Source organism: Dasypus novemcinctus, chromosome 1 (genome assembly GCF_030445035.2).
Source record: "Dasypus novemcinctus isolate mDasNov1 chromosome 1, mDasNov1.1.hap2, whole genome shotgun sequence".
In the NCBI taxonomy this organism is placed as follows: Eukaryota; Metazoa; Chordata; class Mammalia; order Cingulata; family Dasypodidae; genus Dasypus; species Dasypus novemcinctus.
Window position 1 is genome coordinate 14568373 of NC_080673.1, and position 18249 is coordinate 14586621.

Here is an 18249-nt window from a genome sequence, read left to right on the forward strand (position 1 = left end):
ACCCGTAGGAGTGAACCCATTGTAAGTAGGAGGTTTTGATGAAGTTACTTCAGTTAAGGTGTGGCCACCTCAATCAGGATGGGTCTCAATTCTATTATTGAAATTTTTTATAAGAGGAGTGAAATTTAAATAGAAATAAAGCCACAGAGGGAGCAACCAGAAGTTAAACATCAAAAGAAGCTGGAAGAGAAAGGAAAGACCAGGAGATTCTGCCATGTGTTTTGCCATGTGACAAGCTAAGGAACAAGATCACCAGCAGCCAGCACTGAAATGCCACAGTGTTAGGGGAGAAAGCATTGCCTTGATGACACCTTGATTTAGACTTTCTCTTAACCTCAAAACTGTACACAAGTAAATTCCCATTGTTTCAGACAATCCATTGCATGTAGATTCTTGTGCAGCCAAGTAAGCAAAAGGTTGATGCAAAAGGAATTGCAAAATTTTCAGACTGACTGTGAATTTTAAATCATTATAACTAGGGTTAAATACATCTTTTTTTTTTTTTTTTTTTTTTTTAAAGATTTATTTATTTTATTTAATTTCCCCCCCTCCCCTGGTTGTCTGTTCTTGGTGTCTGTTTGCTGCGTCTTGTTTCTTTGTCCGCTTCTGTTGTCGTCAGTGGCACGGGAAGTGTGGGCGGCGCCATTCCTGGGCAGGCTGCTCTTTCTTTTCACGCTGGGCGGCTTTCCTCACGGGCGCACTCCTTGCGCGTGGGGCTCCCCCACGCGGGGGACACCCTTGTGTGGCACGGCACTCCTTGCGCGCATCAGCACTGCGCATGGCCAGCTCCACACGGGTCAAGGAGGCCCGGGGTTTGAACCGCGGACCTCCCATATGGTAGACGGACGCCCCAACCACTGGGCCAAAGTCCGTTTCCCAAATACATCTTTATTAATCAAAATAGTAACCATTACAAGCAACATATTTTTGGCAATGAGAAATAAGTTTGTTTATTCCTGTAGTGTAGAAATCCATGCTTCAGGATTCATTAACTCTTGGAAAGCATTTTCTGCATCTTGCTGGTTGTGGAAGCATTTTCCCTGAAAAAAATTGTCGAGATGCTTGACGAAATGGTGGTGTGTTGGCAAGAGGTCAGGTGAGTATGATGGATGAGGCAAAACTTCATAACCCAATTTGTTCAACTTTTGAAGTGTTGGTTGTGTGATGTACAGTCAGGCATTGACATGAAGAATAGGGCCCTTTCTGTTGACCAATGCTAGCTGTAGGCATTGCAGTTTCGGGGCAACCCATCCTTTTGTTAAGCATACTTCACAGATGTAATGGTTTCACTGGGATTCTGTAGTGGATCAGACTGGCAACAGACCACCAAACAGTCACCATGGCTTTTTTTGTTGCAAGTTTGGCTCTGGAAAGTGCTTTGGAGCTTCTTCTCAGTCCAGTCACTGAGTTGGTCATCACAGGTTATTGAATAAAACCCACTTTTTGTTGCACATCACAATCCAATTGAGAAATGATTCATTGTTGTTGCATAGAATAAGAGAAGGTGACTCTTCAAAACAACGATTTTTTAAAAATTTTTGGTCAACTCATGAGGTACCCACTTATAGAGCTTTTTCACCTTTCCAATTTTCTTCAAATGCCGAATGACTGTAGAGTGGACTGAAGACACTGAGTTCTTCAGCAACTTCTTGTGTGGTTTTAAGAGGATCAGCCTCAATGATTGCTCTCAGTTGTTCATTGTCAACTTCTGATGGCTGGCCATTCTCATCTTCAAGGCTCTTGTCTCCTTTGCAAAACTTCTTGAACCACCACTGCACTGTACATTCATTAGGAGTTCCTGGCCAAATGCCTTGTTGATGTTGCGCGTTGTCTCCACCGCTTAACGACCCATTTTGAACTCAAATATGAAAATCACTTGAATTTGTTTTGTCTAACATCATTTCCATAGACTAAAATAAATATAAAATAAGCAGTAATAAGTCATTAGCAAAAAAACATAAAGCAAAAAATGCACATTAAAATGATGTATAAAACACCACTTTAAGAACGTATTGCAATATCAAATGGCAAATTTGAACAATGAAAAATCGCAATTACTTTTGCACCAGACCAATAAAACAATTTTTTTGTCCAGCCCTTTTGAATACTTGGATAGTTTTGAATTTAAAATAACTTTACTTTATCATCCCAGAATTATGGTGAATAATGTGGTCCTTGAAATTTCTGTTTAATTAAATTATTTCACACACACCCTTAAGTAGTTTGCTTACAAAATGAAGTTCTTTGCAATCACTGGAGAGTTTCAAATACAGCAAACATGTGCCAAAAGAACAATGATAATTTGGGGGATTTGAAGAAAGAGGTAAAATATTGACAAGGGAAAATTTCAGTCATAGATTTTTTTTAAATAAAATATTTTCTGTGGCATAAATACCATTATTTACACAAAACAATAATAAGACTAGGTAAAAGTGGCAAATATTTTAATTATTTATTTATAAGGTACATAAATGAAAGCATATATGAAAGAAGAAAATATATACAATAAGAGTAAATACATGGATCTCATTACTGAGGAACCTGCTTCTCCCAAAGCCCTCGCCTTCTTTTAAAAACTATCGTCTCCTTACTTCCACAGGACAAAATTTAGGAATCATCCTGGCTCTTTTTCTCTGGATAAAATACAATCCATTACCTCTATGTATGTTACAAACGTGATCACCTCTCAGCACCTCTAGTCATACTGCTTCAGTCCACCATCATCTCCCACCTGCAATATTGCAAGAGCACTTTAACTGATATGGTCACATTCACAAAATAAGGGTATCTAGTCTACAGAGAGGTTAGAAAGATGTCAATTAACTGTAAATCAAATGATTTCATGCTCCATCCTAAAAGCAACAACGCAAAAACCTTCCATGTTAATTACAGTAAAATTAATTCCTCTTATCATGGCCTACCAATCCTTACCTAATCTGGTCTCTGCTTTCTTTTCAACCACGCCCAGATTGTCTTCTTGCTCACCAAACATTACTTAAAATGGCTTTCTTTCAGTTTTTATGTATTAAATTATTTTCTACATGGAGCCCTTTATTTCCCCTTGTCCAAATAGCACTGCACAAAGACCTTAGCTGAAATGTCAAAGAGGGCATTACTGCCTTCTCCTTCTTAATTAGTACAATTACTCAAGTCCAAGAAAGTTTTATATCAGATCACATCACACTTTATTATCTTTACAATTCTTACTCTTGCCTTAAATTATATTTTCAGGCCCTAACTTGTTTCCTCTCTTCCCCATTACAGTGAAACCACCACAAGAAAAAGTACTTCATTTGTCTCAGTGACTGTTCTATTTTATACACCTAGACCTCCACATGACTCTCAATGGGTGCTTAATAAATATTTTGAACAAATGGTTGATTAATAAATAAAGAGTATTGCTTAGGAACTCTGTTACTGCCTTCCTTCACCCCTCCTCCTAGCCCCTGTTATCTCCCTTTTCCAGCCGTTGCTATCCTTCCCGCCAGTCCCACCCACTTAGCCAACTCATAATCTGCCCCCTTCCTTAGTCACCGCTTACCTCATAGCTGCCTGCACGGCTCCACCTATCCACTACCGCCCCGTAGTTAACCCGCCCCAGCTCCTACCCCTCCCTTAACCCGACCCTATATAATCAAGTGTATTTCCGCAATAAAGTAGACTAGCTCACTCTCACAGGCTGTCTCCGTGGTTTTTACCGCGCGTCCCCCACACCTGGAGAACCTAGGCCTACGCGCTGGCCTAGGGGCTCACCGCCGAGCTGTGGAAGCCCCGCCCGGTCCTCGTGGGTTGCTAACTCAAAATAGCAGCCCACAGCTGGGGGCTCGTCCGGGATCCTTTCCTTCCACCGCCCTCCGGCCCCTCTCTGCTGCTGCTGCTGCTGTCTACAGGCGACCATTTCAGCTCTCCAGGTAGGGACCCCATCGCCGTCTTTTCTTCTCCCACTATGGGCGCCTCTCTCTCCTCACACCATACCCCTCAGGTTCGGCTTTTAGCCGCCCTGCTTGATACCAATGGAGTCCATGTTTCCCTGAAACAGCTCCAAAAATACTGGGACCTGCTACTCCCTTTTAATCCATGGCTCGCCACCTGCCAGCTCTGGAGCCCGGACACATACTCTCGGCTCATAGATCGAGTCACCTCTGCCATAGAGTATGAGAAGCGGTCTTTTCCGCCCGGCCTGCTGCCTGCTCTAGTAGCCAAACGCGCCAGTCTCCTTGGTGCGCCATCAGAAGCCATCCGAGACAAATCAGTTAAGCAACCCAATGACTATGAGCCCGACGATCCTGGCGACACAAATTCTCTGTCTGACCAGCTTGCCGCCGCTCTCGAGCGCGAACCTCCCCACCCGCGCTCCCCACAGACCGCAGAAGCCGCTTCAGTAGCTCCTCAAAATGGCGGACTTTCTCCTTCTTCTTCCACCTCTGCCCAAAATGGCGCACTTCCGGCTTCTTCTTCACTTATATCCGAGCCCGCTGGCGGGAACAAAGGCGCTTCCTCTCGCCTTTACCCGCCCCTCCCTGTCCCGTCATCTTCCGGCCCTGCCCCGGAAATGATGCAGACACCATCTTCCGTTAAACCGGAAAAGCCTCCTGCGCCATTTTGTCCCTCGCCGGACGTGACTTCGCCGCCATCTTGGCCGGCGCCCGGAAATGATGTGACTTCGCCGCCATCTTTGCCGGCGCCCGGAAATGACGTGACTTCGCTGCCATCTTGGCCGGCGCCCGGAAATGACGTGACTTCGCTGCCATCTTGGCCGGCGCCCGGAAATGACGTGACTTCGCCGCCATCTTGGCCAGCACCCGGAAATGACATAACTACACCGCCATCTTGGCGGGCGCCCAGAAGTGATGTAGCCGCTCCGCCATCTTGTCCAGTGCCCAAAAATATCCCGCCGCCAGTTTGTTGCCGCCTTGACGCTGCTAAGCCATCATTCTCTCATCTGTTTCCTGCTACTGTCCATCCCTCGCCACCACCGTATGGCAGCAGCCCCCCACCTGCTTCTAGCGAAGCACATTCTCCCGCCCCCCAGCTATACCCGCTCAACCCGCTGCCCATGCAGCAACGCCCTCAGACTTGGCTTCCCTTCACAGCAGAAGTTAAAACTCTTCGCAAAGCCATTAAAGAAGACGGCATTGATAGCCCATATGTTCAACAACTAATAGAAGAGTTAGGGGTTCAGCTTGTTCTTCCTTATGATTGGATATCTCTAGCCCGTTCCATCCTTCAGCCAGGCCAGTTCCTTGAATGGCGCGCTCACTATCAAGTGGCTGTTGATCAACAAGTAGTGGAAAATGTTCGAGCAGGTGTCCAAGATCCAGCTGATGCCTACACAGGGGTTAACAACTATGCTAACCCTCGTTCCTATGTGGACATAGACCCAGGGCTTTGGCACCGAGTGAAAGTTCTCGTTCAGCGGTCATTCTCTTTAATTTCCACCAAACAATCCACCAAGTTCGCGCAAATGCTTCAGGACTCGCAAGAAACCTTTCCGGCATTTGTTGCCCGCGTTATCGAAGCATGCCAACGTAAAATTGCTAATGAAGATGCTCAGTTTGTGTTAGCAAAAGAACTCATTCTCGATGGGTGCCTCGCACCCTTCCGAGCTGTCATCCTTCCTATCCGCGATAAGCCGATGCACGAATGGGTCCTAGCTTGTCGAGATATTGACCCACAGACTAAAGCACTTACTGCTGCCTTCGCTTCCGCCATGGCTGTCTCATCTGCCTCCAATTCTGCCTGTTTTCGATGCGGTCAGCCCGGTCATTTTGTTCGCGAGTGCCCTCAACCGGCAGCTCCCCGCCCTGCCGTAGCACTGCACAGACCAAGAGGTCCCCCCACGCCATGCCCGCGCTGTGGCAAAGGGTATCACTGGGCCCGCGACTGCCGCTCAGCGCAACGTTTTTCTCAGCCTTTAAACTTCCAGCGGGGCAGACCTCAGCCCCTCCCCCAAGAGGCCCTTCACAAAGCTCCAAAACCCTAATGTGGACCATGCCTATCAAACATCACCAAAGACCTTCACTAGAACTTAAAATAGAGGGACAATGGCTTGACGGACTCTTGGACTCGGGTGCCGAAATCTCTTGTATTCCCTTCGAAATCGCCGCTTTTAATCACTGGCCCCTCGAAACTGGCCCTCAAGTCATTGGCGCCACGGGAGCTGCTACCTCTTGGAAAACATCTCAGCCTCTGCATTGGAGCGACCAAGAGGGTCACGAAGGCCAAATTCGTCCACTCGTCCTCTCTTCAGCCCAAACCATCCTGTGGGGAAGAGATGTACTCAGCCAGCTAAAAGCTCGAATCACTACAGAAGCCTTCTTAGCTGCGCCGCCCCCCCCCCCTTATAGGGGCCACTGCTCCCGTTTCAAGACCTGACCCTATCCCTCTGGAATGGGACACAGAGGAGCCCATCTGGGTCGAGCAGTGGCCCTTGCCAACTCACAAACTACAAGCTCTCTCTGCCCTCGTTGAAGAGCAACTACAGGCAGGGCACATTGAGCCATCTACCAGTCCCTATAACTCGCCAGTTTTTGTCATCAACAAAAAGAACACAAGCAAGTTTCGCCTCCTCCACGACCTTCGAGAAATTAACAAGCATATTAAGCCAATGGGGTCACCCCAGCCTGGTTGCCCGCATCCCACTGCAGTCCCCCAGCATTTTTATGCTGCCACTATTGACATCAAAGATTGCTTTTTCTCCATTCCCCTTCACCCGCGAGATTGTCCACGATTTGCGTTTACAGTCCCGCATACCAACAATCAAGGAGCAGCACTCCGATTCCAATGGCAAGTACTACCACAAGGCATGCGGAACAGTCCAACTATATGTCAGCTCTATGTCAATCATGCCATTGAGCCACTATGCTCTAAGTTCCATCCAGAGCACACATACATCATCCACTATATGGATGACCTTCTTTTAGCAGCAAGTTCTAACACACTTCTCAATGATCTACTCTCTGCAGTTATGACGAACCTCTCAAGTCTGGGATTAACAGTGCAACCTGACAAAGTTAACCCCCAGCCACCTTTCCAGTTCTTAGGCTTCCATTTTCATCAATATATTCGGCCCACCAGCCCGCAAATCCATGTTTCTGATCACATGACGCTGACTGAGCTCCAACGGCTTTGCGGACAGATCAATTGGCTTCGATCAGCACTCCCCATCACAACAGCGCAAATGCAACCCCTTTTCGAGCTCCTGCAGACTAAATGCAGTCCATCCGCTGCAGTCGTTCGCCCCATCACCATCACCCCAGCTGCCAAAGAAGCCATCCAACAAGTAAATGCTGCACTCCAGCAATGCCGCCTAGAGCGATTCTCTCCCGATCTCCCAATCCTTGCCTTAGTTTTGCCAAAACCAGTCACCCCAACGGGTCTCCTATGGCAAGATGGTCCTCTTCTTTTTCTACACACGTCAAAAAGTAAACTCCCAAAAATCTGCCCATTTACAAGGGCTTGGATCACATTAGCCACTGACTTAGTACTTCTCTCCATACAAACGTACGGCGTCCCGCCACACACCATTGTTTGGCCCTTTGATGCAAGAGAAGTTACTTCCCTTATCATGAATAATGCTCAAATGCAGAGCCTGATAGAGTTCTTTCGTGGCTCCTTCGACAACCACTATCCTCATCATCCACTGTTGCAAGGTGTATCTCAATTAGCATTTTTCAACCCGTTCCGTCCGCTGCCCGCAAGAAAGCCAATTCCCTTTGCCATCACTGCTTTCACTGATGCCTCAAAAAGGGCCTTCGCTGCTGTCATATATGCACCAGGAAAGCTTGAGCCACGACAGGTAATGTTTGCCAATCACCTTTCTGTTCAAGTGGGTGAACTTTTAGCTGTCGCTGCAGTCCTCAATCTTTACCCAGACCAGCCTCTCAACATCTTTACAGACAGCTTATACACCTTACAGGTATGTCGCAGCCTCCCACTTGCTACCTTTCTACCCAGCGACTCATCTATAGATCAAGCACTCGCCTTTGTACAGCGACTGCTTGAAGAAAGGCAACAACCCTGGTTCATCGCTCATATCAGAAGTCACTCTGGCCTGCCAAGACCACTGACTCAAGGAAATGCCCTTGCTGACGCCTTAGCGTCCAGCCGCCATGTATACCCAGCTGCCATTCGAGAAGATTCCATTGACAAAACAAAACTAGGGGACTTCGTCAACCAAGCCAAACTTTTACACTCTCAATTCCACTTCTCTGCGCGATCTATCCAGAAGCTCTTTCCAGACCTTCCCATCGAAACATGCAAACATCTTGTGCGTTCCTGTCGAACATGCGCACCTTTGCTACCCCTTGGACCCTTGCAGCCCCGCGGAGCTAATCCCCGCGGCCTGCGGCCTAACTCCCGCTGGCAACTAGACGTCACCCATGTTAGTGCTTTTGGGCGCCTTAAATATCTTCATGTTGCAGTTGATACCTTCTCGCACCTATGCTATGCCGTGCCCCTCACAGGAGAGAGTGCCAAACATTGCATCAAAGCGCTTCGGCAAGCCATTCTATTCATGGGAATTCCCTGGGATCTAAAAACCGACAATGGACCAGCCTACCGCAGTGCCACCTTTGCCAGCTTTGTGCAGATGTACCACATCACACACCATTTCGGCATCCCCTACAACCCACAAAGGCAAGGAATTGTTGAGCGCACTCACCAACAGCTCAAGCTACTCATTCAAAAAGAAAAAACTTCCTCTCCCCATAAAGCCCCTGCCGACGTCACTACTGCTTGCCTTATCCATCACAATCTCCTGACCTTCGATAACAAAGGACTCTCCCCAACTCACAGACATTGGGGACCCATGTGGCAACCTTCGCAAGTTCCTCTTGTTCATTGGAAAGACACAAACCTTTGGCAAGATCCAGCCCCCTTGCTAGCACAGGGGAGAGGCTTTGCTTGTGTCTTCCCAGACTCCGAGCCACAACCGCTCTGGGTTCCTGGACGCTACATCAGGCCTGCCACCGACCCCAAAGTTCCACTGAATGACGAGTACACTGCGCCCTCCGTTAGAGACAACATTGACTGCGAAGGCCCAAATGTCGCCCCATTCGCTCAAATTCAACACCAACCAGCCCCTCCCTGAAATGTTTATATTTAAATAAGTACTCTCTCCGAGTTTCTTTCCGCTGATTGTCCCTCCCCTATGAGGGCTCTCTTCTCCCTTCTTTGTCTTTACAGATTCCCCAAAAGACTCGACTCTGCACAATTTACAAGAAGAGCCTTATTGCCGCCTCTACAACCTGCTGCTGACAAGTGCCTGACCTCCACCGAAACGTGCCTTACAACTTATCAGAGAAGAACTCTCAGTGCAGATGCTCTTCCCACTCCCCTCGCACCCTCACCCACTTTTATACTTCTTTTTTATAGTCTTCATTTTTTTTAACAATCTTTTCAGCTGTCTGTCTCGCGGCTACAGCCCCAGCAGATTGGAACCTCCGCCAATGCTTTCCTCCTTGCTGTCGCCTTTCTACTTCTAATTGGCGTTTTCACCTCCCTCGTCGCCCTCCTCCCATGACCACCATGCGCCCCCAAGCAAATTCACTCGAGCCTACCTCTCCAACATCGCCGCCCACGAGAACCACACCAGCTCCTTCTCGCTGTGAACGACGTCGACAACGCTTCCTTGCCCGCCGCCTAAGCCGTCTTTCCCTGGAAGATGATGACCCCATCGAGCGCCAAGTTCTCCAGCTCCTCCGACAAGCCCGCTCTGTTCACACCCCCACCTCTTGTTCCCCTACCCTTCCCTACCTCATCCATCTCCTCATTCTCATGTTGTCTCTAGCCTCCTCTGCCCAAAGCTCCTCATCCCATCAGCCATTCAACTGGACCTTGCAGACATTCCCGGAAAAGCGCATTCTCGCTTATAATGTTACTAGTGTCGCTCCCTCCTTTCTCACGCACGTCTGCCCTCTTGCTGGAATTTCCTTCCATCCCGAATGCCAAGTAAGCAACATCAGAAAAGCGAAGGTAGGCCACCACTCCTCCTCATCCTGTCGAGGCGGGAATACAGCATGCCTGCTTTCTCGAAACAACCGTCTCCTTGGCCCTCAATTCAACCCTGTGTCTGTTTTTTACATCTGTCCTGCTAGTGCTCGAGGTTGTCATGACCCATCACACTTCTACTGCCCCTCTTGGGGATGTGTGACCATGGCCCATGGATGGTCCGGCGCCCCCAACAGAGACCCGTATCTCTCTCTCCAAGTAGCCAACAATTCCCGTTGGGACTTTATTTGGCTGACAGTAAAAAACCCAAACGACGATACATGGCTGGCCGCTCGCCCCTATGGACTCCGGTTGTATATGAGCAACTATGATCGTGGCGCCTTGTTTGAAATCCAAAAGCGTGTTGTCTCCGCCCCACCCTCTGCTATTGGTCCCAACCACATCCTTAACCCTCCTCCCTCACCCACTGTTCACCTTCTTCCGTCCTCATCTACTCCCCTCAAAATCTCTTCCACCTTGGCCGCCGTCGTCCCTTCTACAAGCCCCACTTCCCCCCCCCCGCTCCAGGTATTCAACCACATCCTCTCATCCCCCCCAGTCCCTACTTCAAACTCCTAAACGCCTCCTATTCCTCTCTCAATGCCTCCCACCCCAACCTCACTCGCTCTTGCTGGTTATGTCTTTCCCCCAGCCTTCCCCTCTATGATCCACTTGCTATCCCTTCACCACTCTTTACTTCCTCCACCGATGATTCCCCCTCTTCCTGCAATTGGAATCAGTCTACTCATGTCCCACTCACTTTTACGCACATCTCTTCCAAAGGTTTATGCATTCACCCCCGTTCTTCCCACACTCCTAGCCTTACTGTCTGTACCAACTATACCTCCCCAAACATCTCTGCCAAATACTTAGTTCCCCTAAACACCACCCAATGGCTCTGCTCTTCCACCGGACTTACCCCATGCTTATCTGTTGCCACACTTAACAAGACCAAAGAAACGTGTGCTCTCATCCTCCTCACGCCTCGAGTCGTCTATCACACTCCTCTACATTTCTTTGAAGCCTTTGATCACACTCAAGAAGCTATTTACCTCCACAAACGCGAACCTATTACTGCTGTACTCACTGTCACTTCCCTCCTAGCTACAGCTGGAGCCGCCACTGGTGTTGCAGCCCTAGCCACACAAGCCTCTACCCTCCAAAACCTTAGACAAGCAGTAGACTCTGATATCATCTACCTCCGAGATGCAGTCAAGTATCTTAGAGACTCCCTCAATTCCCTTTCAGAAGTTGTCCTGCAAAACCGCCAAGGCCTTGACCTCCTCCTCCTCAAAGAAGGTGGCCTATGTGCAGCTCTGGGAGAAGAATGCTGCATCTATGCCAACTATACCGGTTTAGTAGACTCCAGCTTAAAAGAACTTGAAAAAGGTCTCAACCAACGCCGACTTGAACGAGCCCAAAATGCTGGTTCCTGGGGCTTCCTGCAGCCCCTCCTCCCCTATCTCCTCCCGTTACTAACCCCAGTTCTGCTCATCATCCTAGGTCTCACCGTTGGTCCTTGGGCCATTCGACGAATCATCCGCCTTGCCAAAGATCACGCTGACAGTGTATTTTCCTCGTTTGTTCAAATCCATTACCACCGTCTTGCTACCTCTGATCTCGCTCCTCAATCCCGCCCTTGTCCTCGCCCCCCTTCCCACCGTACTTCCCGCCTGTGAAGCTGCTTGCTGTAAAACTCCCTGACCTTAGCCGCCGGCACGGGTTTGTTTCCCTCGGCGTAAAGGGCTTGGGTGCACCCTCCGCCCCCCTTTATTGCTATACGTCGGAGAATCTTTCACGGTTAAACCAGCCACAGCGCTATCCACCCCAAAAAAGCGTGCGCAACATCATGTTAGATATTTCGTCTAGCACTGGCACGCACTGACCCTAAGGGCTATGCATACATTCTGGCCAAATGATATGTCATTTGCCCATCGCCAGTCAATTCCACCCCTTTTTCTCTCACCCTCCACAGCCCATCCCTCTACTCTCTCACGCCCCCTTTTTTTTTTATAAAACAAAAGGAGCAATTGTTACTGCCTTCCTTCACCCCTCCTCCTAGCCCCTGTTATCTCCCTTTTCCAGCCGTTGCTATCCTTCCCGCCAGTCCCACCCACTTAGCCAACTCATAATCTGCCCCCTTCCTTAGTCACCGCTTACCTCATAGCTGCCTGCACGGCTCCGCCTATCCACTACCGCCCCGTAGTTAACCTGCCCCAGCTCCTACCCCTCCCTTAACCCGACCCTATATAATCAAGTGTATTTCCGCAATAAAGTAGACTAGCTCACTCTCACAGGCTGTCTCCGTGGTTTTTACCGCGCGTCCCCCACAACTGGAGAACCTAGGCCTACGCGCTGGCCTAGGGGCTCACCGCCGAGCCGTGGAAGCCCCGCCCGGTCCTCGTGGGTTACTAACTCAAAATAGCAGCCCACAGAACTCAAAGTGTACAAGTGGTGCAAGTGTCCTTGAGTTGAGAGTTATTCTTAGATGCTTCAGAAAGGCATTCTATTTTAGATAATAAAATCTGTTTCTACCACAAAGTGTTTTATCACAACCTTAAAAGGCAAATGTTGATAGGAGGTATATAGAAAGATATGTCTTTCAGCGAGTTAATAATTTTCTCATCATAACCTGGCAGTATTCTTTCTTCAGGTCATTGTGGCTAATGTATCAGAGGTTCTGCTCTCAATGTGTTATCTCCAATGCATGACATGTAGATTAGTCTTGATCACTGTCTCTCCATTCCTAGGAATCTCTCCCATGGGCTCTTTTTTTCAATCAGTTTCTGGTTCATCCTGAGAAAGTCTTTTAAACAGGTCTGTCTCTGTTCCCACAGCTATGGATGCCAATGAGCTGTCCCTGAGGAAACAGAAACATTCATCAACTTCTCTGCACCAAATTGACATTGTTAATGGCGTTTTGCTTGAAGCCCAACTGCCTTATTATCACTGCAATAAAAAAGGATTATTTACAGGCCTACTATCATATATTACAATTTAATAATTCAAATGGTTTATATATAAATTGCTTCTAAATGTTTATCTGTGTAAATTAATCAACAATTGATAAAAGAAATTACTTAAAATAATATTTGAATTATGTGCATATATTCTAAGGTCAAGAATGATAATTATGCTTTTTTCACTAGATATTTTTACAATAACAAAAGAAAGCTCTTGTTTTGCTTCCCTTTCTCATCCCCTCTCCTGTCACCATATGATAATGTCTATGGCTCTGGAAATAGAGTTACCTTTTTAAAAAAATTATCCTCTTCCCTCAATCGCTATGAAATCCAGCCTCCTTAGTCATTTTAGTATCACCTATACTGTGAAGTCTATGATTTACCACTACATGCAACTCAGTGAGAAAGTAGAGTGATATATTCATTAAATATCCATTGAATGAATGAAAGTTATCTTAATTAAAGATAACTTGAATTCTATATTCTAACATTGATATGCTGTACTTAGGTGTAACTAACTTATCTAATGTGTCTATAGATGATTCATTTAATAGTAATTAAATGCCCAGCACATTAGTTGAAAAAGCATATACTTTTAAGCTCATCAGTTCTAAGGTCAATAGGGAATTACACTGCCATATTTTATACATCCCATAACAAGTTAAGTCAAACGTATCATTTACTGTTCGATACACTGCAAGTGTGTGACACTATTATGATTTTATCTAAAATCTAACCCAAACTTAATATTATAGTACTTTATAAACATGTCACACGGAGTATTTAGAAACTTCAGTAATAATTAATCTAATGATCTCTTATGTCATCCACTCTTAGAAAGTTCCAATATCCATGTATTTCAAATTTTGAAGATTCGCATAACTAGAAGTGTACAAAGTAAGAATATATAAGTTTGCTTCACCTATCTGAATCACAGATCGCATAGAGTCATTACTTATGATAGCATCAGCTCCCTAATATGTAGATTTGAAGCTATTTTAAGTCATATATTAGAAAAAATGTTAAATATAAAATAATTGGCATATGGTATGTATTCAACACATGTTAACTCTCTTCCCTAAAAGAAGAGAGAGAAGATAATTTTTTTTAATGTTATACTCTAAGGAGAGATTGATTTTCTTTGCTAACCAATTTGTTAATACAATAATATTCAGAGATGAAATTACTGGCAGTTAAATTTAATAAATCATCTAATGGGTTCTGCTCTCATAGAAACTGCATTTTTAAGACTAAAAGAACTGCTGGCTATTTTGGGGGTAATCAGGGTTGCAAAATGAAGTAGGTTATAGTAGAACTTTCTTGTATGCATTATATTACGTGAAGCAAGAATTACTGGTAGTAAAAGAAAGACACCAGGCATTCGGTTTTCATTTACGGTCCTATAATATAGACGTGCAACATGTCTCCCACATATATTGACTTCCTAACAAAATTTTCACTGTTTGAGAAGCCAAATAGTTCAGGTTTCCAGGTTGCTCAGTATTAGATCCTTCTTTGTCACTAAGCTTTGATTTGCAAGTGATAATAACAATTTTAGAATGATAGCCAGGGCAGAGATAGGATGTGTATATGTGTGTAAAGATAAATATCGTCACTTGTAGTGAGACGGAGGTAGCCTTGTGGCATTGGAAAATAAAAGTAATTTCATCAGTGCCCTCTTCCCAGTCATTCTGAAGGTATTTGCTAATTCCATAGAATGTGGATATCAATAGTGTGTGTGTATACACACATATTTCATATGTATGTATTTATACCATACAAAATACTATTATTTTATATAAACATCACTACATATATGTGTGTATATGTACATATAAACATGCACACAGGCAGTTCTCACTTTGTACAGTTCACATATTGCACAAATTTTAGTCACTTTGTTTCGGTCAAAAAACACCAGTCCCCTAGTAATAGAATTCCAATTTCAGTTAACACAGTATTTAAAGTCCATGAATAACTTTTTAAACTATAATCCATGCTGCCAGCTGCTCAGTCCATAAGCAATGTGTAAATAATAGAAGTGTATATTTTTATCACTGACTAATTTGCTTATTTCTTACCCAGTGTGTCATATGTCCCATAGTCTGAAAAGTAGCAGGAGAGGATGTGCTGTCATGGAACCTAGAAGACGAGAGCCTTGCAGAAAAAAAGAAGTGAGAGGCCAGCTGTGTAGAGAAGTTTGATAACTGAGAACATTTCTTCACCAGTTACCTTGATAAGAAAAGTATAAGCTCTTTGAGATGCTGCACAACACATGAAAGGAAAGAAAGAAGAAAATGTGCAAAATTAACACCTAAGGAAATTATATCATTTAGAAACTTCTCTAAGTGATATAAAAGGACTATAGCAGTAGAAATGTGTATGGTCAAGGGTATGGTTTTAGATGGCGGAAGATAGAGCATAGTTGTATGCAAAGGAATGATCTTGGAGAGAGAGAGACTGTGTGTGACAGTGTTGGGCTAGGATGACAAAGTGGGGAAAAGAGGACCCTGGCAGAAGTGAGCACACAAAAGACAAATCCTTAAGAATGAAAGAGGAGAGGGAAGAAAGCAAGCCGAAGGATTGTTTTAGCTAGGAGAAGATGTTTCCTCAAAACTTATATTTGTAGATTTATTTGTGGTAACATGAGGGAGTTTTACTTTGATGAATTCTACTTCTCAATAAACCTGAGGCAAGGTTACCAGCTGAGAGATGAGTCCAGAAAGGGTTTGAGAAGATACTAAAAGGTATTCTACTTAGAAGTGTGTGTTTATTTTTCTCTTATCCCAAGGTTTGTATAAATATTATTTTTAAAATATTCTTATACCTATATTCAAAACTTTCAATCCAAATGAAATTTTAATGTTTTTAAGTAAAGGAAATGATTTCCATTTCTGCAACTCAATATATCCCTTGCCCAAGCTATTATCCAATATTTAGTATTTTAGAAATGACCATGTCCTAATAATATTTATCAATGTATTCAGTTGAGCTAAGTTGTACCTTGAATTTTAAATGTCTGCTTAAATTGCAAATTATTTTATTACTTGAAGTTGATTGAGAGGCTCAAATTACTGAAACCAAGCTCATTATATTAAAATAACCAATACTATGCCCAAGACAGCAAATGATTTTGTCAAATCCCTGAAAACTATCTCTTTCACATTCCAAGAATATATAGTATAAAGACATAAGAGCAGACTTGTCTCAAAAATAAATGCAGAACATGAATGGGTTATCTGGGTGTTCTATGGTTCCATAGGTCTGACCTGTATATGTGTTTAAAGAAAACCAATGCTATGGCAAAATTTTCTGAATCATCTTCTTATGATTAGAAAGAGTGCTGTTAATTGTTTCTCTTCAATTAATTCCCACCTTAACTGGAGCTTTTGGAATTTTAGGGCTGTAGAGAAATTCCTTCTTCTTTGATATTTGTTGACCATCTACTAAAGTTTGACTATGTTCAACACTGTCCAAGTTATTAAAGATAAAAAAATGTCAAAAATCAATTCTTTCTGGAGAGGTGTTCACTAATCTGGTGGGATTTGTGCACATATCAATAAACACTTGCATTCAAGTTGATTAAGTGCAGTCAACATGAAGTATGGTAAGAGCAAGAAATGCAAATTCCGTCAAATCTAACAATTTACACACATTTACAGTCAAGCTAATTAAAAATTTTATATACATTAAACGTCACTACCCTTCTCAGATAAAGTTGATGGTAACACATTATAGTGAGTTTAACACAACTGGTTTATAAATGGGATTGTGGCTAAAAGGGATAGTCTGAGGATGTAAATGTCAAGTGAAAGAAAGAGAATAATGTAGGGACTGAACAATATAGTGAGCATGGATATGGATGAGGATGGCATTTAATAGTACAAATACAAGAATCCTCTTCTCTGAACTCAAACATACGTACATCACAATTACAAGGCGGTAAGAATATGATGATGCATTGGAAAAATTACAATTAATATAACTTCAGGACTATAGTTAACAGCAATATTGTAATATTCATTCATCAATGTCAAAGAAGGTATTCTGTTAATAATAGGGGTGTATGGAAAAATATATACCACAGGTACACTATAAGCCATAGCTAGTGGTAATAGTCTGATGATGTACTCTCACAATCTGTAAGAAACATTCCACAACAATGTAAAGTGTTGGTGGAAGGGTGTTGTACAGAATTCTGCACATTAGGCATGATTGTTTTAAGTTCTCAACTTCTCTTATATATATACACACACACACACACATATATATAAAAGAATGCAAACTCTGATTTGAAAAGGATGGAATAAGTTGATTGCAAGATAATATGCTGATTAATAAGTAATATGCTACTGCTAAGTTATAAGTATATGTATATATGTATATACATACACATATGAGTATTTACATGTCCATGTATAACAGGAATCCCATTTATACCTTATAAAACCATTGTATCCATTATCCATGATATTTTGTGTTCTAGTATACTAACATTTGGTATTTAATTCATAGTGATAATTAGAAAATGATCTAAAAGTGATGGAGAAGAAAAAAGAAATAAAAAAAAATAAGACCATTAATTGATTTTGCAATGCAACTTGGAAAATATAATGAAAAATGAAGAAAATAAATACAGATCTCAGAAATCCTTCCTGTGATATTTAAAGGGTAAAGTTGTACTAAATATATGAGTAACACATCCAGAATAATAAGAAAGAAGTAAAACTATCTATTTTCACAGTTGACATGTCTCTGTACATAGAAAATCCTCAAGAATCCACTAAAAATTATTTGAATAAATAAATATCTACAAGTATGTAAGATAGGTCTAAAATAATCAGATGTATTTCTATATATTACCAATAACCAATCCAACAATGAAATTAAGGATAAATTCCCTTCACAAATGCCTTAAAAATAATGAAATACTGAGGAATAAATTTAATAAAAGAAGTGCAAGATTTGTACCCTGGAAATTACAAAATTTTTCTAAATGGAGAAAATTTCATGCTAATGTATTGGAAGACTCAATGTTACTAAGATATAAATACTCAAATTGATTATACATATTTATCTATTGATTATCATACCTCTGTGATTCAACTCAACCCCTATCAAAATTTCAAAGGACTTTTTTACTTCTAGAAAAATGAGAAGCAGTTCCCCAAATTTACAGATAAATGCAAAACACTTAGAATACCTAAAAAACAGTTTGAAAAAGAAAAAGGTTGGATTATCCATTCCTGATATAAAAACATATTATGAAGTTACAGTTAATAAGACAGTGTATTAT